The sequence below is a fragment of the Lithobates pipiens genome, unplaced genomic scaffold (genome assembly GCF_037356315.1).
Source record: "Lithobates pipiens isolate NorthernLeopardFrog02 unplaced genomic scaffold, aLitPip1_a1.2 Scaffold_16, whole genome shotgun sequence".
Lineage (NCBI taxonomy): Eukaryota > Metazoa > Chordata > Amphibia > Anura > Ranidae > Lithobates > Lithobates pipiens.
Genome location: NW_027507748.1, coordinates 642,148,589 through 642,173,628, shown reverse-complemented (window position 1 = coordinate 642,173,628; position 25,040 = coordinate 642,148,589).

Sequence of the window (25,040 nt, the reverse complement as noted above, 5' to 3'; positions counted from 1 at the left end):
GCTGGAAAGTCTACTCCTACTAGAGTTTGTTGCCTACTAGGCTGGGGAGCTGTAAGAAGGTTTGCTGTGTTTATATTTATGATAATGTTGATTGTGTCTTCTGACCTTCTGATAACAGAGGGAGCCATTGGCTCCTGCTGCTGTCAATCAAATCCAGAGACACAGGAGCTGGGGGCAGGGCCGAGTCCTGCTGTCTGTGTCAATGGATGCAGCAGCAGGACTCAGGAGCGTGCCCAAACATGTTCCACCATGGAATGCGGTTCTCCGTGGTGGCACTCGATGAGGAGAAGGATCGGGGCCGCTCTGTGAAAAACCCTTTCCCAGAGCAGGTAAGTATAGACATGTTTGTTATAAAAAAAAAAAAACCTTTACAATCACTGCACATTTCCGCCAGAGCTGGTGAACATACTGCCCACAGGTGCTAATTGTTAATGGCACTCCAAACACATTTTGCAAATGCAATGCAGTGCCCTGCGGTTTTGTGCAATACAATCTGAAAAAGTAGTGCTTCTACTACTCCTTCTGCGTTACAGTGAATTTTGTCAAAGCATTTTGGTAAGCAATAGTGATGACATGAAAAGCCCTGGGCTCGGGTTGGCAGGGGATGCCAAACCTGAACTCCATTAAAATCAATAGCTGAATCTGTCAAATTAAAAATGCCTATTTTTATTTTTTTTTTAATATGCAAGGGGGTGTCAAAAAATAGCATGGGGGAGCACATGTACCAATACAAAAAATGTTAACTGAAAAATAAAAGCGGGATTTATTGTTAACCCTTTGCCGACCAGCCACCTTCATGGGAGAAATGGATGGAAGGCGCGTGGATCAACTGCTTGCATCAAAATCATACAGTTTATTCATGTATAGTAGAATACATACATAAAATATATATAAATATATTAGAAACTAAGTGACATAAAAGATAGGTTACAAAATATGCACTTAAAAGTTAAAAATAGGACATGCCCATGCAAGGGCAAGTATTTAGAATATGGCCTTGGTTATACGGCGGCAGGTCGGAATGGCTGTGCAAACCGCCAAAGGTGTGTCAGCTGCTGTAAGAGGAATTGGGGAGGGGACCCGCCATTGCTCTTTACTTCCTGTCAGTCCACTCACCCCCCACAGTTAGAAACACCTCCCAAGGGAAAACTGAACCCCTTGACTGCCCCATAGTGTTAACCCCTTCCCTGCCAGTGACATTTACATAGTAATCAGTGGCTATTTATAGCACCGATTGCTGTATAAATGTCACTGGTCCCAAAAAAGTGTCAATAGTGTCCGATCTGTCTGCCGCACTGTTGCAGTCCCACTAAAAATGACAGATTAACGCCATTACTAGTAAAAAAAAATGAATAATAAAAATACCATAAATATATCCCCTATTTTGTAGACACTATAACTTTTGAGCAAACCTAAAGTGATGAAGAACTTTTTCTTTTTTTTTGGATATTTATTATAGCAAAAGTTTTTCAAAATTGACACTCTTTTTTTGTTTATAGCGTAAAAAATAAAAGCCATAGAGGTGATCAAATACCACCAGAATAAAGGACATAAATTTTATTTTTAGGTGCTTTTCATGGGTGAAGGTCTTCTTTAACTGCAGCATAGGGAATAACAATTTTTTTATGACCCACTGTAAAATATCTTTCTCTGAGTTCATTGATGGACACAGTGGAGATGATTTACTAAAATTGGATAGGGCAAAATCTGGTGCTGCTCTGCAAAGAAACCAACTTCCAGGTTTTATTGTCAAAGCTTACCGTAATTGAACAAGCTGAAGTTAGAAGCTGACTGGCTACCATGAACAGCTGCACCAGATTCTGAGTGCTCCAGCTTTAGTAACTCTCACCCAGTGTTTTCTTATTCTCAACCATAGGGTTTATAGCGCCAATTAGAGGAGTAGGACACTAGGGAGAAAAAGAATACAACACCATCTATGGGCAGTCCTAGCTGGAATTAAACCCATCTCTGTTATAGGCAGCTCAGTCTGTCACAAAGCCATATAAGCAAAAAGGAACCAAATAAGGGTATTGGTGCTATATTCTTCAATGAATTCAGAGACAGGGATTTTGGTGTAAGAAATAAAAAGTAAAATTTTCACTTACATTTCTTGACAAACACAGCGTTTTATTATTCTCGACCATAAGGACATCCCAAAGCAGTGCCTTAATGAGGGGTGGCAATGTGGCTCTAATAGGCTTCAAAAGGGATTGAGCTCAGGGCTCAGAAAGTGCGCCCTGATCACACCCAATTGTGTGACGATAACAAATTAATTTTTGCTATTTTCACACTTTCCCCGCCAATCAGGAGGCAGGGTGTCAGAACTTTTTCCTGATTGGCCACCCTATTGGATGCCTGGTGCTTAGGAAGAGGAGCGGACTCAGCGCAGGAGACACAGACTGGAGCGGAGGTCACCATCGCTCTGGTGCACTCACTGAGGAGAGGAGCTGCTGCTTGGCGGTAAGTGCCAGGGGGGTCTGTGTGGGGAGGTTGGGGATGTTGCCAGAGCCACGGGGGGTTGTGAGCACAGTGGCTGCATATGATGGGCACAAGTATCTGCATATGATGGGCACAAGTGGCTGCATTTGATGGCACAAGTGACTGCATTTGATGGGCACAAGTGGCTGCATATGATGGGCACAAGTGGCTGCATTCGATGGGCACAGGTGGCTGCATATGATGGGCACAAGTGGCTGACTTTGATGTGCACAGTGGCTGCGTTTGATGGGCACAATAGCTGCATATGATGGGCACAAGTGCCTGCATTTGATGGGCACAAGTGGCTGAATTTTATAGGCACAAGTGGCTGCATATAATGGGCACAGTGGTTGCATATGATGCGCACAAGTGGCTGCATATGATGCGCAAACGTGGCTGCATATGATGGGCACAATGGCTGCATATGATGAGCACAGCAGCTGCGTTTGATGGGCACAATGGTTGCAATTGATGGGCACAGTGGCTGCATTTGAAGGGCACATTGAGGCTGCAATTTGTTTGCGCCCCCCAAAAAATTTTGAGCATCAGCTGCCACTGCAGAGGGGGCTGCCAGGCCCCTACGTGCGATCCTTGTGGTAATCCTTGTTGTCTCAGCAATGCCAGGACCATAGCTAGCACCTTGGCAAACACCTGAGGAGCAGAAGCTAGACCAAAGCAAAGCGCAGCGAACTGATAATGCGTGTCCTTGCATATGTTAACCTCTCACCGCCCATGTAAGGCATGTGTGCATCAGAAAAGAGGGTGGGTTTTCATGCCCACATGCCACACATATGAATTCTTGGATGCCCTATGCCTCTGTGCTGAGATCACACTCACTGCATGCTCCAAGCACATTGACCAAGTTGTCACAGGAAGCTTGCGGTCTCTAGTTGCAATCAGAAGCCGGTGGAATAAGCTTCTGATCGCGTGACCATTAATCCCGTGATCATTCAGTCTCAGCTCTCCAGGCGTAAAGACACATTTAAAGGAGTGCTGGCATTGCGCAGTAAGGGGTTAATCTCCAAAAATTAAACATCCTTTTAATTACATCTGTTTGTTCAGCAAAATTGAGTTGCCAATGAAAATGTCAAATACTATTTGTCTATTCGAAGCCAGTAATTAAGCCAGTTTTCGAAAACATATGCAAATTTAGTAGCTGGTATTTTAATATGGTTTTATGAACAAATTTGCAACACAAGAAACATTTGGCTTTAGTTTTGATATTAAGAGGAGGATGTGCAGGATAACCTCAGCAGAGTAAAGTCTAAACTCTAGCAGTTCTCCCAGATGATTGCACTGTGTTAAATTACCTGTGTCCTGCAGGCAGAGAGTCGGGGAACGTTTATCCTGGACTGGCTCCAAGGCGGCTGTCACATTCTAACTTCCAGCAAGTGGAAAGAGCGCAGGACAATGCGTGATGACAAGTTCTTGTGCTGAGTTATTACAAACAAATTGTTTAAAGTATTTAGTGGAATGTAAAGGTAGAATGAAATGACCAGTAGGAACAATTATAGGGATCTCTGAAAAATGGATTTAGCCCAAAAATTACAGATTTTGCTGTCAACAAAATTTCACCAAACAGGAAACCCTCAACCACGATCATTACACTGTGTAGATTAAATATTTTTTAAAAATAATGTATAATTGAAGTAAGTATTATAGATATAATGTGACAATGATGTTTTTGTTTCAGTGTATCTTTTATATACTAATACATTTATTCGTATAATTCCAAATGGATATACCGCCTGTTATTTCCTGAAGTACAGTGCCTTGAAAAATTATTCATACCCCTTGAAATTTTTCACATTTTGTCATGTTACAGCCAAAAACATAAATGTATTTTATTGGGATTTTATGCGATAGACCAACATAAAGTTGCACATATTTGTGAAGTGGAAGGAAAATTATAAATGGTTTTCATAATTTTTTTTCAAATAAATATCTGAAAAGTGTGGCGTGCATTTGTATTCAGCCCCCTTTACTCTGATACCCCTAACTAAAATCTAGTAGAGCCAATTGACTTCAGATGTCACCTAATTAGTAAATAGAGTCCATCTGTGTATCATTTAATCTCAGTATAAATACAGCTGTTCTGTGAAGCCCTCAGACGTTTGTTAGAGAACCTTAGTGAAAACACAGCATCATGAAGGCCAAGGAACACACCAGACAGGTCAGGGATAAAGTTGTGGAGAAGTTGAAAGCAGGGTTAGGTTATAAAAAAATATCCCAAGCTTTGAACATCTCATGGAGCACTGTTCAATCCATCATCTGAAGCTGGAAAGAGTATGGCACAAATATAAACCTACCAAGACATGGCTGTTCACCTAAACTGACAGGCCGGGCAAGGACAGCATTAATCAAAGAAGCAGTCAAGAGGCCCATGGTAACTCTGGAGGAGCTGCAGAGATCCACAGCTCAGGTGGGAGAATCTGTCAACAGGACAACTATTAGTCGTGCACTCCACAAATCTGGCCTTTATGGAAGAGTGGGAAGGAGAAAGCCATTGTTCAAAGAAAGCCATAAGAAGTCCTGATTGCAGTTTGCGAGAAACCATATGGGAGACACAGCTAACATGTGAAAGAAGGTGCTCTGGGCAGATGAGACCAAAATTTAACTTTTTGGCCTAAAAGTAAAATGGTATGTGTGGTAGAAAACTAACACTTCACATCACTCTGAACACACCATCCCCACAGTGAAACATGGTGGTGGCAGCATCATATTGTGGGGATGCTTTTCTTCAGCAGAGACAGGAAAACTGGTCAGAGTTGATGGGAAGATGGATGGAGAACCAAATACAGGGCAATCTTAGACCCCATACACACTATTAGATTTTCTGCATATCTTTATCTTCAGAGTTACCAAAACCATATAATATGAGGTCAAACCTTAAGAGTTTCAATTCGTATGCAATCAGGCAGGCACTTGCACGACATGGTTTTGGTAAATCTGAAGACAAAAATCTGCAGACAATCTAATAGTGTGTATGGGGCCTAAGAAGAAAACCTGTAATGCCATGTACACACGAGCGGAATGTCCGACAGAAAAAGTCCGACAGGATCGTGCGTATGCCCCATTTGACTTTTTATGTCGAAAATTCTGACAGACTTAGAAAGAGAACATTTTCTACATTTTTACGACGGAACCAATTCCTTTTGGGAAAACCGCTTGTCTGTATGCTGTTCCGACGTACCAAAAATGATGCATGCTCTGAAACAAGTACGATACGGAAGCTATTGGCTACTGGCTAATGAACTTCCTTTTTCTAGTCCCATCATGCATGTTGTACGTCACCACATTTTTGACGGTTGGACAGTTTTAGCGGAATTCCGTCGGAATTCCTTCGGAAAAACCTTCAGAGTTTATCCCGGAAAGGAAAACCGGTTGTATATACAGGGCATTAGAGTCTGCAAAAGACTTGAGACTGCAGTGGAGGTTCACCTTCCAGTAGAACAATGACCCTAAACATACAGCCAGAGCTACAATGGAATGGTTTAGGTCAAAGCATATTCATGTGTTAGAATGGCCCAGTTAAAGTCCAGACCTAAATCTAATTGAGAATCTGTGGCAAGACTTGAAAATTGCTATTCACAGAAGCTTGCCATACAATCTGACAGAGTTTGAGCTATTTTGCAAAGAAGAATGGTAAAAATGTCACTCTTTAGATGTGCAAAGCTGGTAAAAACATACCCAAAAGGGGGGCGTGGCTACCGCGCGCTGGTGCATGGACGCTTAGGCAGTGAGCTCCGTTCCAGCGTAGGTTCCTCAGCGACATAGCAGCGACGGACAGCATTCCCGCCTGTGTTCCCGGTGACCGGAGACTCCACAGACTCGGCCGGCATGTCTCGCAAGCGGAAAGACGCGGCCAAACCGAAGAAATTAGCGGATTTCTTCAAGCCGGCGGAGCGAGGCCTGCGGCAAGATGGCGCCGGCGGAGCTGACTCGCCTCCGCCTCCCTCGTGTAGCTCCAGGTCGGACGAATCCAGCCCTGAAGCGACAAGTGCTCAGCGAGGACGTTTGCCAGCCGCATCCACTCCAAACTCATGCAGCCCTGTGAAGTCCAAACCCAGGCTGGAGGAAGACTGCAGACAGGTGAGCACGGAGCAGGACTCTTTGGAGGACACAAGGGAGTTAGCAGACCCCTTTAGTGCTTTTCCTACTACTGACAGACCTGTCTCAGACACCATGCTCAAGGAGATGCTGCTCTCCCTCCGCACCTCCATGCATGCAGACATGTTGAAATGTGTCAGTTCTTTTAAAACAGAGGTGGGGGAGGTGAGTGGCAGAGTTGACCATATTGAATCAAAAATGGGGGAATTTGCAACTTCCCACAACACCCTGATTGACGCTTTTCATGAGCAGGCAGATGAAATCTCCTGGCTAAAGAGCAAAATCGCAGACCTTGAGGACAGGTCGAGAAGAAATAACATCAAAATAAGGGGTGTCCCTGAAACCGTCCTCCCTGCGCATCTACAACAATATGCCAGAGAACTCATGTGTGCGTTCCTTCCCTCCACTGATGAAGCGGAGATGCAGGTAGATCGAATACACAGGCTGCCTAAACCATCCCATCTGCCAGATAACATCCCTAGGGATGTGTTAATGCGAGTACACTTTTTCCAAACCAAAGAGAAGCTCATGATGGCGTTTCGGAAACAGCAGGTCCCCCCTGAAAAATTTACTCACATTCAATTGTTTGCGGACCTCTCGCAGTATACGATGCTAAAAAGAAAATCGTTGGTTTCAGTGACCAAAGCCTTGAGGAATCACAATATTCCGTACAGGTGGGGCTACCCCGTGAAATTGACTGTCACTCACGAAGACAACACCACTGTTGTGACCAACATAACAGAGGGCTTGGCCCTGCTACGCTCCCTAGCCATCCTACCGGTACAGACGGATGACGAGCCTGCTTCCGCAAGGGTGGCACATTCTCCGGATGGTTGGCATACAGTGTCGCATAAGAAGAAGAAAAACTCTAAGAAAAGTAATCCTTGACATGCTTTTATCCCTTGCCGTGACACGGGCGGATACACATTGGGACCTTGCCGCACTAGGGAGCATTAGTGCGTTCTTTTCCCCCCCCCGCAATAATGGACGGTTTTTCCGCCCTCTGGTTCTTGTTGAAACCTACCTTTTTACTACTGTTTTGTTTTTCTTACATAGACGCTACTTTCTCCCCCCCTTTCCCCCTTTTCCATTTACGTTCTCCAGGGTCCGGTGATTCTCTTCTTTTTTCAAGATCAGAAAGTCTGTTGAAAAGACTCATTTGTCCGTGTGGTCGCAGTAGAAGTCTGTGGGTCGACGCTGGTATCTCCCCCAGATACCGTGAGTATCATCAAATACCTGTTAAATTATGTCTTTCAAAGTAGTTTCATTTAATGCTAACGGGTTGAATCATCCTGCAAAGCGCTCTTCGGCCTGGAGAGAAGCTCTCAAACTTAAAGCAGATGTCTTATACATACAGGAGACGCATTTCGAAGCTGGCAATGCACCAAAATTCCAACATAAAAGCTTTCCATCCCTTTCATGTCCTGTGCACCGAAGAAACACAGAGGGGTCCTTATTGCTATTAGGGACTCGGTATCTTTTGTCCTGAAGGAGTTGCATACGGACCCATTGGGTAGATACCTGATTGTTCAAGGAGAGCTTAATAACAAGCCGTATACCCTGGTCAATCTCTACGCTCCCAACACCCACCAAATTCGGTTTTTGCAAAGACTGTATAGGAAGATTGAAAATATGAAATGGGGTTCCCTAATTATCTGTGGAGATCACAATATTACTCCTGATTTTGCTCTGGACTCCACTACAATCCCCAAACGGTTCCCTCCCAAGCTGCAACCTCTTTTACATGCGTCGGATGTGTATGATGTCTGGAGGTGCCAACATAGTGAAGAGCGAGACTATACATTTTATTCTCCCAGACATAACTCGTATTCCCGAATTGACTTGATACTTGTGGATAAACAGCTGTTACAGTTAATCTCTACATCTACTATTCATGACATTACGTGGTCTGACCACGCCCCGGTCTCCATGGTGGTGATGGAGGGCCGTGGTCCTGGTCCAGCCTACATTTGGAGAGCCAACTCCCGTATCTTTCAGATGCCAGAACATGTTACTAGTATTAGAGCACATTTGAAGGACTACTTTGCTTGTAACGAAGGTTCGGTAGATGACCCGATGGTTTTATGGTGTGCCCATAAGGCATACATTAGAGGGGTGTTGATTAAGATATGTGCAGGGGAGAGGAGGCGGAGGACACAGAAGGTTGACCAACTGCTTGCCACCATAAAAACTCTTGAATCCCTCAATAAAGCCAATACTGATTCCCAATTAGCTCAACAACTTTCTAGAGCCCGCTCGGATCTCAGACTTTTGCTCATAGACCAAAGTGATAAATATATACGTTCCCTGCGTATGTCCTTTTATGCCTCAGGGAATAGAGCGGGCAAATTTCTAGCTCAAAGGCTTAGGGGCATTAGGACGAAATCTAAAATACCATATCTCTTAGGATCTCCAGACAACAGAAAATTAATTAATCCACAGGAGATAGCAGAATCATTTGCCGAATATTATGCGGCACTTTATAATCTAGATAGAGACCCAAACACCCCCAACCCTACCGACGATGCTATTCAATCGTTCCTGGCCAAAATTCGGTTGCCAAAGCTCACGGAGGAGCAGTTAACTCTCCTCAACTCCCCAATAACGAGGTCTGAGATTGAAAAAGTCATCGGCACGCTCCCATTAGGAAAGTCTCCGGGTCCGGATGGCCTATCAAATGACTATTATAAGGTTTTTGGTGAGCAGTTGTCCCCAACGCTCCAACAGGTATTTGCAGCAGCAGTGTCCTCCGCCTCCTTCCCCAGGGAGATGCTTAAAGCGTATGTTGTCACGATCCCGAAGCCGGGTAAGGAGCCTACAACTCCGGCCAATTTTAGGCCGATATCTTTACTTAATACCGATGTTAAGGTCTATGCAAAAATTTTAGCGCTCAGATTACTCCCGATACTTCCATCCATCATTAACCCTGATCAATCGGGCTTCACTGCGGGCAGGCAGGCCTCGGATGCTACCAGACGGGTCATTAACGTGGTCCAGTATGCAAAGACCTGTCGGACGCCTTCTCTGCTCCTATCTTTGGATGCGGAGAAGGCGTTCGACAGGATCCACTGGGGATACATGAAGCGGGTTTTGATGCAGTTTGGCTTCTCGGGCCCTGTACTTTCGGCAGTCCTTGCCCTGTATTCTTCCCCCTGCGCACAGGTTTACACATCTAATATGTTGTCATCAGTTTTTGATATATCGAATGGAACGAGACAGGGGTGTCCGCTGTCCCCCTCCATCTTCAACCTCCTCATTGAGCCACTGGCGGAGAGGGTGAGATCCGACCCCTCCATCACTGGCTTTAAAGTCCAGGGCAAGGAGCACATGCTGAATTTATTTGCAGATGACATTATCCTATTTTTAACCACCCCAGCCATCTCTCTTAGACAGGTACATCAGACCCTGAAGGAGTTTGGAGATATCTCTTTTTATAAGGTTAATTCAACTAAATCCTTAATCCTGGGACTAGACATTCCCCCCCCCTTAGAGACCGCATTGAAACAGGAATTCCCTTATAGCTGGTGCAAGGAACACATTACCTACCTGGGTATCAAAGTAACGAAAGAACTGAAACAACTAGCCCCTTCTAATTTCTCCTCCTTGTTGACAAAACTTAAAACTGAAACCGCTCAACTGAATAAAACTGAACTGACCTGGACAGGTCGGCTAGCTACCTTTAAAATGATTATCCTGCCACAGATTTTGTACATGTTTCGAACCCTTCCGATCCCCCTAGGGGAGGTTCATTTTGGTCCCTTTAATGCACTACTCAAACAGTTTATTTGGAGAGGCAAAAAACCGAGATGTGCCAAATCACTACTGGTAAAGCATAGACAGGCGGGAGGAATGGGACTGGTGGACCTCCGGGATTACTATAGGGCCTCACTTCTTACACAACTCAAACACTGGTTTAATCCTTCCTGCGAAAATCCTTGGGTAGCACTGGAGAAGGCCCTATGCCCGACAGATGACCTAAAACTATTGCTTTTCTTAGACACTTTGAAACCTCACCCTGTGCATACCCTTCCTCTTACTGTCCGGGCCTCCTTGATGGCCTGGAGAACTCTTCTGAAACTTGCTTCGGAGGGTCGGGAAATTCTGGAATTACCTGTGCCGTTGGAGGTGGTTTCTTATATAGTTCCCAACCTTTCCATGGTTAAATGGCATAACAAAGGAATTAAATTTATTGCTGACTTATACACTGACTCAGGTCCCATTAAATTTGATATGCTTCAGAAACAGTATGGTCTTCCCCCGGCAGACAGATATACCCACTACCGAGTGATACATTGCTTGGGTTCCATAAAATCACGCCAAGTGCTTGTTCCTAAGGCGGCTTGGAAGTTCTACAACTCCAGTTTCCTAGCTAGAGGTGGAATTTCCCTTTTTTATAATCTGTACCAAAACAAGTTAGAATTTATTAAATCCCGCCCCTACCTATTGTGGGAACGGGATATGAATACTACCTTTACGCTTCAGCAATGGAAAGAAGCTTTCCGAGCTATCTATACCTCTTCCAAGTCCGTTAACCACTGGGAACTATCTCAAAAGATTGCCCTTAGATGGTATCTTACCCCCTACAAAATATCTAAGTTTGGTGGTGGAGGGTCCCCGTTGTGCTGGAGGCGGTGTGGAGACATTGGGAATTTATACCACGTGTTTTGGAGCTGTAGGAGCCTGACGAGCTTCTGGAATTCCTTGTTCCGCGTTGTCTCCAGCGTGTCGGGGATCATAACTAAACCTAACCCCTCCTTAGCTATACTGAATATAGGTATAAACAACTTCCCCTTGGAATCTAGAGTAGTGATAACACACATTCTTTTGGTGGCCCGTACATTGATAGCGAAATATTGGAAATCTGACTGTGCCCCGAAAGTATCCGAAGTCCTGGTTACTACCCAAACCCACTGTGCATATGAAACCTTAATTGCTAGCAGGCAGGGAAACAGAATGAGGATGGTTAGTAGATGGCAAGTGTGGTCAGATTGGTACAAACCTGCTTGACCCTACTAAGGGATACTAAGTGATACTAATTGATACTAAGTGATAAAGATGTACTGTTTAGGGGGGATCACTAGACCCTGGACCCTTTACCCCCCCTTACCCCCCCTTTATTCTTCTCTTTCTCTTTCTCTTTTACCCCGTTTCCTCTCCCTCCCTCCTTTCCCCTTACCTTCACTTTGACTATCCACGACCATATATCATACCAGAGAGAATAGTACTTATTATCGAGAAAACATTGGAAAGCATGATATATAGTTTATAATAGCGTATAAATGAGGTTCTGATATCATATTTGTGCTATACCAATTGATATGTGTACTTTTTTCAATTTAAAAGAATTGTACATTTTCTTGCCAACACTACTATTGGTCATATTCATTTGTTTGAGCTTTTTTTTATTCATTCTTTCCTGTATATGTTATATGAAAAATCTCAATAAAAAATAATTGAAAAAAAAAAAAAAAAAACATACCCAAAAGGCTTGCAGGTTTAATTAATGCAAAAGGAGGTTCTACAAAGTATTGACTCAGGGGGGCTGAATAAAAATGCACGCCACACTTTTTGCATATTTATCAGAAAAAAAAATTGAAAACCATTTATCATTTTTCATCCACTTCACAATTATGTGCCACTTTGTGTTGGTCTATCACATAAAATCCCAATAAAATACATTTACATTTTTGGTTGTAACATGACCAAATGTGGAAAATTTCAAGGGGTATGAATACATTTTCAGGGCACTGTACATTGAAACACAAATTGTAACATCTGCTAAAATGAATATTAGACTATGGAGGCCAAACTTTCACATCTCCATAACATAGCACATACACAAAAAGAAAACACTAGCAGTGACAAGGCACAAAAAATAAAAAGAGAGCGTTGTTCTGGCATTAAGGCTCTGCGAATGCGTGGTGACACACAAGGGGTTTCCTTTCCAGGGATGGCATGTTTGTATTCAGGTATATGTCATGTTTTCAGGCTCCAAGATGTTTTTAGTGAAAACATAATATAGCTGCTCCCTAAAATGAATGTAATATATACAGTATATTGTGCCAGCTTAACCACTTGCCGACCGCCTCACGCCGATGTACGTCATCAGAATGGCACGGGCAGGCATAAGCACATATATGTACGTCCTTTGCCTCCCGCGGGTCGGGGGCCCGATCGGGCCCCCGCCCGGTGCCTGCGGCGGTCGGTTTTCGTTCGGGAGCGATCCCGGACGAGGGGACGGCCATTCATTCATGGCCACCCCCTCGCGATCGCTCCCGACGAATGGAAATCCCCGGTGACATCACTTCCTCTCCTGTAATGTAAACACAGGAGAGGAAGTGATGTATTCTCTCCTCCGTGTCGGTATTTTTCGTTCCGACACGGAGGAGAGCGGATCAGTGAGTTGCACCAACACATCCCACACACAGTAGAACATGCCAGGCACACTCACACCCCCCCTTTACCCCCCGATCACCCCCCCAATTACCCCTGCCCCCCAGTCACAGTGACACCAATGTCATTTTTTTTTTTTTTTTTTTTTTTTTTGCATTGGTGTCATTTGTGACTGTAATAACTGTTAGGGCAGTTAGGGTTAGCCCCCTTTAGTTCTAATGTACCCCCCTAACCCCCCCAATAAAGGTTTAACCCCGTGATCACCCCCCGTCGCCAGTGTCACTAAGGCTGGGTTCACATTGCAGCGGTTTATGAGAACGAATGTGATTCGCACCGCACTGCAGTGCAAATCACATCCGATCTCTGTGCGATTCGAGTTCAGCCATTCGCCGCACCCGCCACACCCGCCGCACCCGCCGCAAATTCGCACGGGACCCTTTTTTTGGCCCGCAGCAGAATCGGATCGCATGGGTGTTCACACCATGCGATCCGAGTTTGCAGATCGCACTGCGATATGCGAACTGATCTGGGGGTGTCAGTAACATTTCACTGACACTCCCAGCAGTTCGCATAGGGCAGTGTGAACTGCCGCCGGGAGGCATGCGATGCGGGAACCCGCCGCGGATTCGCGGCGTTTCCGCATCGCTCCAGTGTGAACCCAGCCTAATAAGCGATCATTTTTCTGATCGCCGTATTAGTGTCACAGGTGACGCTAGTTAGGCAGGTAGGTATTTAGGTTCGCCGCAGCTTTTTATAGCGCTAGGGACCCCCATATACTACCGCATAAAGCCCCCTGATTGCCCCCTAGTTAACCCTTTCACCAGTGATCACCATATAACTGTTACAGGTGACGCTGGTTGGTTAGTTATTTTTTTATAGTTTCAGGGCACCCGCCATTTATTACCTAATAAAGGTTTAACCCCCTGATCACCCGGCAGGTGTCATTTGTGACTAATAACTGTTAGGGCAGTTAGGGTTAGCCCCCTTTAGTTCTAAGGTACCCCCCTAACCCCCCCAATAAAGGTTTAACCCCGTGATCACCCCCCGTCGCCAGTGTCACTAAGGCTGGGTTCACATTGCAGCGGTTTATGAGAACGGATGTGATTCGCACCGCACTGCAGTGCAAATCACATCCGATCTCTGTGCGATTCGAGTTCAGCTATACAGATAGTATGGCTGAATTCGTGTCGCACCCGCCGCAAACTCGCACGGGACCCTTTTTTTGGTCCGCAGCAGAATCGGATCGCATGGGTGTTCACACCATGCGATCCAAGTTTGCAGATCGCACTGCGATATGCGAACTGATCTGGGGGTGTCATTAACATTTCACTGACACTCCCAGCAGTTCGCATAGGGCAGTGTGAACTGCCGCCGGGAGGCATGCGATGCGGGAACCCGCCGCGCATTCGTGGCGTTCCCGCATCGCTCCAGTGTGAACCCAGCCTAATAAGCGATCGTTTTTCTGATCGCTGTATTAGTGTCACAGGTGACGCTAGTTAGGCAGGTAGGTATTTAGGTTCGCCGCAGCTTTTTATAGCGCCAGGGACCCCCATATACTACCGCATAAAGCCCCCTGATTGCCCCCTAGTTAACCCTTTCACCAGTGATCACCATATAACTGTTACAGGTGACGCTGGTTGGTTAGTTATTTTTTTATAGTTTCAGGGCACCCGCCATTTATTACCTAGTCTCACTAGTGTACCCCTAAATTTAGGGGTGTCTACTTTCTAAAATGGGGTCATTTGGGGGGGGGGGGTTTGTGCCATCTTGGCATTTTATGGCCTTCAAAACTGTAACGCCCTTAGAAAGCCTGAAGGCGGTGCTTGGTTTTTGGGGCCCCGTACGCGGCTAGGCTCCCAAAAAGTCCCACATATGTGGTATCCCCGTACTCAGGAGAAGCAGCAGAATTTATTTTGGGGTGTCATTTCACATATGCCCATGGCATGCGTGAACAATATATCATTTAGTGACAACTTTGTGAAAAAAAAAAAAAGTTTGTAATTTTCCCGCAACTTGTGGCAAAATATAAAATATTCCATGGACTCAACATGCCTCTCAGCAAATAGCTTGGGGTGTCTACTTTCTAAAATGGGGTCATTTGTGGGGGTTTTGTGCCATCTTGGCATTTTATGGCCTTCAAAACTGTAATAGGTAGTGAGAAGTGAACTCAAAAAATTACGCCCTTAGAAAGCCTGAAGGCGGTGCTTGGTTTTCGGGGCCCCGTACGCGGCTAGGCTCCCAAAAAGTCCCACATATGTGGTATCCCCGTACTCAGGAGAAGCAGCAGAATTTATTTTGGGGTGTCATTTCACATATGCCCATGGCATGCATGAGCAATATATCATTTAGTGACAACTTTGTGAGAAAAAAAAAAAAAAAAAAAAAGTTTGTAATTTTCCCGCAACTTGTGGCAAAATATAAAATATTCCATGGACTCAACATGCCTCTCAGCAAATAGCTTGGGGTGTCTACTTTCTAAAATGGGGTCATTTGTGGGGGTTTTGTGCCATCTTGGCATTTTATGGCCTTCAAAACTGTAATAGGTAGTGAGGCGTGAAATCAAAAATTGACGCCCTTAGAAAGCCTGAAGGCGGTGCTTGGTTTTCGGGGCCCTGTACGCGGCTAGGCTCCCAAAAAGTCCCACATATGTGGTATCCCCGTACTCAGGAGAAGCAGCAGAATTTATTTTGGGGTGTCATTTCACATACGCCCATAGCATGTGTGAGCAATATATCATTTAGTGACAACTTTGTGTAAAAAAAAAAAAAAAATTTTTTTTTTGTCATTATTCAATCGCTTGAGGCAAAAAAATAAAATATTCAATGGGCTCAACATGCCTCTTATCAATTTCCTTAGGGGGTCTACTTTCCAAAATGGGGTCATTTGGGGGGGTTTTGTACTGCCCTGTCATTTTAGCACCTCAAGAAATGAGATAGGCAGTCGTAAACTAAAAGCTGCGTAAATTCCAGAAAACGTACCTTAGTTTGTAGATGTGACAACTTTTGCGCAAACCAATAAATATACAATTATTGACTTTTTTTTTACCAAAGACATGTGGCTGAATACATTTTGTCCTAAATGTATGACTAAAATTGAGTTTATTGGATTTTTCTAATAACAAAAAGTAGAAAATATCATTTTTTTTCAAAATTTGCGGTCTTTTTACGTTTATATCGCAAAAAATAAAAATCGCAGAGGCAATCAAATACCATCAAAAGAAAGCTCTATTTGTGGGAAGAAAAGGACGCAAATTTTGTTTGGGTACAACATTGCATGACCGCGCAATTACCAGTTAAAGCAGCGCAGTGCCAAAGTGTAAAAAGACCTCTGGTCATTTACCAGCAAAATGGTCCGGTCTGAAAGTGGTTAAAGCCGCCAATGTTGCACATGTCTTTGTCCATCTACAGAGCTGGTTCCTAAATGTGGAGTAATTAAGGATGAGCGTTTTCTGCAGTTGCGACACATACGCATGCCAATTTGCTTTAATAATTCAGCACCATAGCCTTCTTACTTTGCTTTTCCTATTGGGCATTACATCTTTGATAATGGTTTTAGAAAGATATGTTTATGATAAGTAATTTAAATGTAATGTCATAATAAGACCTGTAATGAATATGGGTGAGGTCTAGGAGGTATTATATGTATGGCATGGTGTGCTGCTTTCACCTGTGTATTAAAATCCTATATCTCAATAGGGATGGGCCGAACGGACCCCTGTTCAGTTTGCACCAGAACTTTCAAACACCACGGAAGTTCGGACCCGAATATCAAACCCCATTAACCTCCCTGGCGGTACGATTATTTCGGATTTTAGGTGCTAAAAGCGGTACCATTATTTTGCATGAAAATTTGGCGTTTTATATTGTAGTCCTGTAATTCTTAGGAATAACTCTCTTAAATCTGTCCAAACCAGAGTCTAGCAGACATCCTGGGTATGATAAAGTTTGAAAAATGAAATCATAAATTATAATCTAATAATTAACTATAAATAATTGTACCAAATAATAATATAACAATAATAAAAATTATTCAATAATGTAATCAAATCAAAAACACTGAAATTTGCTCAGTTGCAGAATTGTCACTGTCATTACTTTTCAGTATTTGATGACGGATCTCCCCACAAATCGCTATCGCTCAATTCTGCGAGTGATTACAATTTATTATCGCTGTTTTCTAGCTGGTCTAAACCCATTTTTGATGTAAAATGACAGTTTGGTTGCTATGGACAATCTCCAGTTTCCAGGCATAAAGAACAGTTTTTATTATATAAAACTGCATGAAGGACACTGGGCAGACCACTAGGGACAAAGGGGATGTGAAATATTTACATACAGCAATGTAATCTGTAAGATTACATTATACTGTATGTATACTGTGTGTTTCACTTTTTGAATTTGGCGCCGATCTCCGTCCCCGTGCGTCGCAACGCTCGCAGGGAATGGAGTTCGGCTCCGTGATAGATCGAGCGAGGCACGGCTCGATCGTACAGCGGGGAGACAACGCTGGATCCGAGGGAGAAGGTAAGTAAACATCCTCCTGGATCCAGCGATGCGGTCCCGAGTCTGGCTCGGGGTTACCGCTAATGGTACAAAAATTCCACCCCGAGCCAGACTCGGGAAGACCGTCAGGGGGGTTAAAGTCAATGGGACCCGAATGTCAAAAATCAAAAGTGCCCATTTTGAAGGCTTATATGCAAGTAATTGGGCATACAATGGTTATAGGGGTTTGGGTCCTGCCCTGGGGGACATGTATCAATTAAAAAAAAGTTTGTAAAAAACTTCATTTTTAAATGAGCAGTAATTTTTTGATTTTTAAAGTGAAAGTCTAGAAAAGAAAAAATCCTTCCAATATAGTGCCTGGGGGGTCCTCTTAGTCCACCTGTAAAGTGGCAGATCTGTAACATGTCTAGAATCTGCTGCAGCAATAATTGCATTTATAAAGCCCAAAAAAATGAAATTTTTCCCTGCAAGCTGCTTTTATTTTGCTCAGCAACAGCTGAGGAGCCAGTGTGTATGATAAGGCCACAATGTAGTGCATTGGGAACAAGATTAGAGATTTTTTGGATACATTCTGGTGTCACTTTGACTTTGGATAGAAGTAACGGGTGCATAAAAATTGGTCTTTGGGTGTCGGTGGTGCCTTCCCACCGTAGCCCTATAGAGGTAATCTTGATAAAAGCAAGAATTGGCCTTGCTGTAAAAAAATGCAATGATATGCACCTGTCAAACAGGCTGCTCTCTACTCTTTCTTGATGTCGGCCTCCTTGGTGGGTTGTGTCACCTTCCCCTTCAGTTTTCTCCTCTGCTCTATCTGGCACCCAAGTCACATCAGTGACCTCATCATCATCATCCTTATCTTCATCCCCTCCATCTTCATCATTACCACTGGAGACAACTTGGCAGTATGCTGCAGCTTGGGGAACATGAATGGCAATTTGTATACGAGTGTTCCTCCCTCTCTCTAGGCTCATGTTCCTGTCATCCTCAACCTCAGAACCAACATCTGAATCCAATAATGTCTGGGCATCATCAAGGAGCAAGTGGCTGATGCTGTAGTCAAATAGCTCAGCTGACTCCTCAATGTCTGATGTTGGGGCTATGGCAGGAATAGATGTGGACAAGGAGGCAGGTTTATCCACTCTGGCAACTGCAGGAGACTGCACACTTGTATCTGCTTGGATGAGGAGGATGAGGAAGGTTTAGTAAGCCAGTCCACCACCTCCTCTGCATGCTGTGGCTGGATAGCACGGGCAAACTCATTAAACAGAGGAAATGATGCCCTGCCTGAGGACTGACCACCACGTCCACCTTTGCTTGTAGACACATTTGTTGCTAGCTCCCTTAGAGTGCCAAGGGAACGTCTGCCTCTCCTTTTTTGTTCTCCAAGACATTATTGGGAGGGAGGGGGCGGTGCTTATAAGCAAATGTAAAGAAGAAGTTGAAATCTGTACGTAGATGCAGTTTAATCAATGTTAAGAGGTGTTTTGGTGCACTTTAATTTGATTACTCACACTACACAGACACACTCCACAGATACACTATAATATACTGCAATATAATGCGACAAACGTACAATGACACACAGAACTATATGGAGTTAAACTGGCAGTAGCGCACACAGAACTATATGGCGTTAAACTGCCAGTAACGCACACAGAACTATATAGCGTTAAACTGGCAGTAACGCACACAGAAGTAAATGGTGTTAAACTGGCAGTAATGTACACAGAAGTAAATGGCGTTAAACTGGCAGTTACACAATCAAATCAACGGTGTTCAACCGTCACTACACTGACGCTATCTGAACTGTCCCTACGCTAGCTATACACTAATGTAAAGATTACTGATACATTCTCACTACACTACACTGAAACTATAGGGGTTATTTACTAAAGGCAAATCCACTTTGCACTAAAAGTGCACTCTGAGGGGGGCATGCAAGGAAAATAAAAAAACAGCATTTTTGTTTGCACATGATTGGATGACAAAATCAGCAGAGATTCCCCTCATTTCAGACCTACAGCGACTGCACTTCCAAGTGCACTTGTAGTGCAAAGTGGATTTGTTTTTAGTAAATAAACCCCTATATGAGCTGTCTCTACTCTACACTAATGTCTCACTACACTACAGTGAAACTATCTGAGCTGTCCCTACTCTAGCTGCACACTATGCAAAACTGAATGATGGTCCTCCTCACTACACTCACACTATCCCTAGCCTGACACTAAACTAATATTCTACACTACAATTGAAGCAAAATAGCACAGTATAGCACAATAACTAATAGCCCTGAATACTTTTATACTGTGGTTCGGGAATGAGCCATGATTGGATAAAGTCATAATGACAGTGTCCAATCATGACTCTGACAGTGCTCTGTGCCCTGATTGGCTGAAGGTTTCACTGCTTCAGCCAAACAAGGCTTGCAATGCACTGTTCAGCGCCGCAATGCATTGTGGTCGGTTTGGGGGGTCGAACAAACGGTCGAACTACCCTTTTGTTCGGATAATCGCCGAACGACTGAACAATGAATGTTCAGTCCGAACTTATGCTCGGTTTGAACCATTCATCCATGCCTATATCTCAATGCTTTAACATTCTTCTTGATTTTTTTGTAAAAATATTTATATAATTATGTTGGGACTTTTATTATCTCTGGTACATAAGTCCCACATCTCATTATGTGTATATATCAATTTTACTTTTTTTGGCACTGTCTGGGTTTTCTTTCCCTGGATTTTTTTTAAAATAATAAGGCTAATGAATTGTGTTTTGGAACAAAAATAGGTCCAGGAAAGTTGATTGCAGCTTCCAGAACCATCTCCATTAATAGCCAACTTGTACCCTTAAAAATCAAGACAAGCCTTCATAATTTTGTCTTCCCCTTTGACTCCAAAGCATGCAGATGAAATGAGAAATTTCACCAAAATCTTCTGTATTTTGCTGAGATTTCAGGGAAATCAAAACTTTCAATTTCCCTCACCTCTATGGGTAGCCTTTGTACTAAGCATTCATTAGACAAGGGGGGCACGGATCCAGTCTAATATAGATGTACAGGGGGCATTGTATTCTGTAAATTTCCTGAATGTGAATGGATACGTGGAAAAAAGCTATGTTCTGTATTATCACATATTGTTTTTCACTGAGTACACATTTTCATGAACAAACATAACTGCAAAAAAAAAAAAACATCACATTTATGCAAAGAAGAATAAGAAACAATTACTAAAAAATAATTGCTTAAGAGATAAGTGCACTTTAAGACAATCTGGAATCTTAACCTTTTGCACCCTTGTTCTTGACTTAACCAACCCCCCCCCCCCCTCCCCACAGATGCATTCTTCGTACCTGTGGTCTTGGGTGTTTGTTTAGACCTAGCACCCTGGCTATGTCTATGCATTACAGTCCCATTGACCTCTATGGGGCTAGTTCTCCTTTTCTCCAGCTTTAGGACACAGCCCCATAGAAGTCTATGGGTCTTTGATGCATAGCCACAGCCATCAACTCAAGGTAAGTATGCATCGGTGGAGGGGGAGAGGGAGTTAACTTAAGTCAAGGGAAGGGGCAAAAAGCATAAGCACAGGTAATATGCACTTCTCCTTTAACAAAACTGTATTCAGTGAGTCATAATGCCCAACATACTGAAAAATACATAGGTTGCTGCTACCAGTTGGGCGTTACCCAAGTGTGGTCTCAGGCGGAGCTCACATAACACATAAAACATGTCCATTTTTTATACCGTGAAGTCTTCTAGGATTCATCAGATATTAGGATCCCTACAGTTACATAATCATCCGACTTTAAATAACCTATTTGAACCCCTCCAATCTGGTTTACGGCAAATGCAGAGCACAGAAACCACCTTGGTCAAAGTCACTAACAACCTTCTGTTAGCTTTTGGTTCCAGCTAACTAACTATACTTATTCAATTGGATCTTAGTTCTGCTTTTGACACTGTAGACCAGTGGTCCTCAACTCTGTCCTCAAGTACCCCCAACAGGCCATGTTTTTGGAATTTCTCTTGGATAAAATAGCTGTCCAAAATTCCAAGTCATTGACTCTGATTTAAAGCACCTGTACAAGATAGAGGAAAACCTGCAAACATGGCCTGTTGGGGGTACTTGAAGGACAGGGTTGAGAACCATTGCTGTAGACCACAATCTTTTACTCTCTCGCCTTGAAACCATATTTGGAGTTTCAGACTTGGCTCTGAAATTCAATAAGTCATATCTCACTGATTGCTGTCACTTTGTTTCTCTTAAGCCTTGTACACACAGTCGGAGAATCTGTCGGAATGCGTCTTATCGGACCGTGTCGTCAGATAATCCGACTGTGTGTGGTATGCATCGGACTGATTCCATCCGAATCTCTGTCTAACCCAATTTTCCAACATGTTGGAAATATTTCCCAACCAACTGGGCCGGTCGGACCTAATCCGATCATGTGTAGAGCATTTTCATTGGACCAAGTGCCACGCATGCTCACATTCAAATTCCGACACGGAAGAGCTCGTTCAGGTAAAACTACTGCTCGTAAGCGATATAGCACATTCGTCACGCTGCAATGTTAAAAAATCATTCATCAAGCGCATTCTCTTGATCTTTAACAATGCTGCAAGAACGAACTTCTTTTGATGCTCATAATCACACACACTTCTCCGGAACAGATTTCATTACTCTTTTTTAACCATTTCAGCAATACAATTTTATTTTGCGTCACATCTACACAATGTTTGATTTGTTTTTTTATTTTTTGGATGTTTTTGGGGGGGGGGGGGGGGATTCCCTAATAATCTCCTTTAAAGACACTTTGCTCATTTCTCCTTATTTTTTATTTATTTTTTTTGGGTGTAAACTTACAACAACATTATTGTATTTTTTATATTTTCTTTTTTAATCTACAGGAGGTTGTTTAGTGTTGGTACCCCTTGTTCTTTAGTTCACTTTGTATTTTGGAAATGTACCTGCCTGCTCACAAATAAACTCTACTTTTTGAAGGAAAACACATTACACAAGTATTTCATCAAACAAAAATAAAATTTATTTTGTTTGCTCGAAAATAAAACTAGGAACGCAGCACTGGAGAAACTTCTTAACTTTGGTGCAGCCTTTGGCCCCCAGGGCAGACATGACTAAATGAGATATTAAAAAATTGGTGGCCTGAGGAGTAGATATCTCAGGGAGAGAAGTCTGCTCCCGAAGTCCTAGAGAGCAGGAAATTCAGATGCCATTTCTGTCCCCAGGATGGTGATCTTCAAGAGGCTGCATCTTCTGGCACACCAGACTCAACCCAGGCCATCACTCTCTGGTCTTCCTTTGTGACTTCCCACCAGGCATCCTTCCAGGCTGTGGCTGGGCTCCTGTAGCTGGGGCAGGAGAAGGAGGGCGTTGGTGGACCTCCTGGCTGCCACTTGCAACAGCCTCCCCCCGACTGAGGTCATCCTGTGTATAAAAAGGGGACATAGTTTTAGTTTTTTGATCATCAATCACAACATTTTGTGCTCCTGGCTTTTGCTAATTGAATGTTACCAAATAGAACAGACTATCATTCTGACACCAGCATTTTTCTTTCCCGTCCCAATCATTTTTGGTCACTACTGTCTATTGAGATGTAAACCACTTGGAGAAATCTCAACTTACTGATCAATAAGAACATCTAGTTAACATCATTAAATGTAACACAAGAAATATGTTCAACAATGCAATACCTGTCTCAAGCTGGGCCCCACCACATGGTGCTGCCTGGAAGGCCCAGGTTGGACATCAGAAGCCTCAGCTGGGGGTGAAGGATGCCTTGGAGGAAGCCTGGAGAGTGGTGGCCTGGGTACCCCTTGGTCTACCAGAAAATGCAGCCTGTCAAAGTGCACCATCCTGGGGTAATAAACAGCATCTGGATCTCCTGCTCTCAAGGACTCCAGGTGCTTCTTTCTCTCCCTGAAATATGTAAGCTTCATGGCCACAATTTTGCGATTCAGATAGGTCATGTCTGCCGTGGGGACCCTGATCTGCACCAAAGCAAGCAGTTTCTCCAGTGCTGCATTCCTCTTTGATCTGTCCTTATAAAACTTGTTGTGGAACTGCCACAGGCAGGGCATCTCCATGTAGAGTTCGAGGAATAGCCCCATAAAGTTGGCATTGTTGAATCCATTTTGGATTGTTGAGGTCCATTTTGTCTGCAAGACACAACACAAGACAAACCCTCAAATACTAATAATGCAATTAAAATACAAGCAGTCTAGTCTAGTGAAGCACCAAGTTAAAAATGTTACCTTCGTTTCCACGTTCGCCGCGTCCGTGACTCACACTCTCCTCCCAGATCGTACGGACGATACACATGTGTGGCATTTTATATACAGTGCGTATGCGTGAAACTCCGCCCGCCCCTGACGTTCTTTCTAGACTATTCCCCGCCCCTTCGCTTCCCGCGCAGTGGGGAGAGCACATGGCGGAGAGAACGCAGGTACGCACTAATAGTTCCACTAACGAGGAGGAGGGTGAGGAAAGCCGGAGCCTGAAACGTCCCGATCCAGGAAGACAAGATTTAAGGCCTCAAATATGTCTTTTGGAGAGATGTTGGAGATGGTCGACACAATGAACAAGACCGACTATGATGGGAAGTATGGACCTTACCCAAACCCAAATATCAGAAAGGCCAAGATCATGAATAAAGTTGTGAAGAGTCTTCTGAAGAATTTTGGGTTACACCTATCCAGGGATCAACTGAGAAAATGCTGGTCAGACCTGAAACTGAGGGAGCACAAGCAGTACTTAAGGATCAAGCGTGTTCTTAAAAAAAGTAAGTAGTTGTCGTGTGTTCATATGATTATTCTTGCTTGCATACATGCTCCATGCGCTTTGATTTCATGTTGTGCATTTTAAAATGGCCACTTTCAAGGTCATGGTTTCATTCGTTCGTATGAAACATCGTTCTGCAGGGAAGTATTCCAGCTTAACAAAGTGGCCCCAATAATGTTCTCACCTTGTAACTCGGCCCAAAAACACAATTGTACAACACTTCCAAGCAATGTTTCAGATACCTATTTCTGCCCTCTGTGTGCTAATTAATCTTTGTTTACATTCATATAGGGGAGAGAAGACTCGGCAAGTATGAGGACACCAGGGACCATGAGGACACCAGGGACCACACCCCTCCCAAAGAAGGGCAACTTCCAAAAGAAGAAACAGAGGAGCAGGAGCAGGAGCAGGAGGAGGAAGGAGAGATCGTGGACGTTGGCCAAATTGTCACCACAACAGGTGAGTGTCGGAGAACACAGCTTCCGGTAAGCTCATCATTGTATATCACCATATTTGGATTACATGGTGTGTTTGTTTGCTTTTTTTCTAGGTGATGTGGAGGAAGATTCCCGTTTTACCAGTGAAAGTGCCCAGATCTTGATCGGGGAGATAATGGGGTGCAATAGGGATTTGGAAATTGTACAACAAAACATCAATGATGTTAAAAAATAAAATGAAGAACATCATTGATGTTTTGGGGAGAGTGTGAAAAATAAAAAACTAGATAGGGTTTTATTTTTGCTTTTTAACATAAAAATGTTGT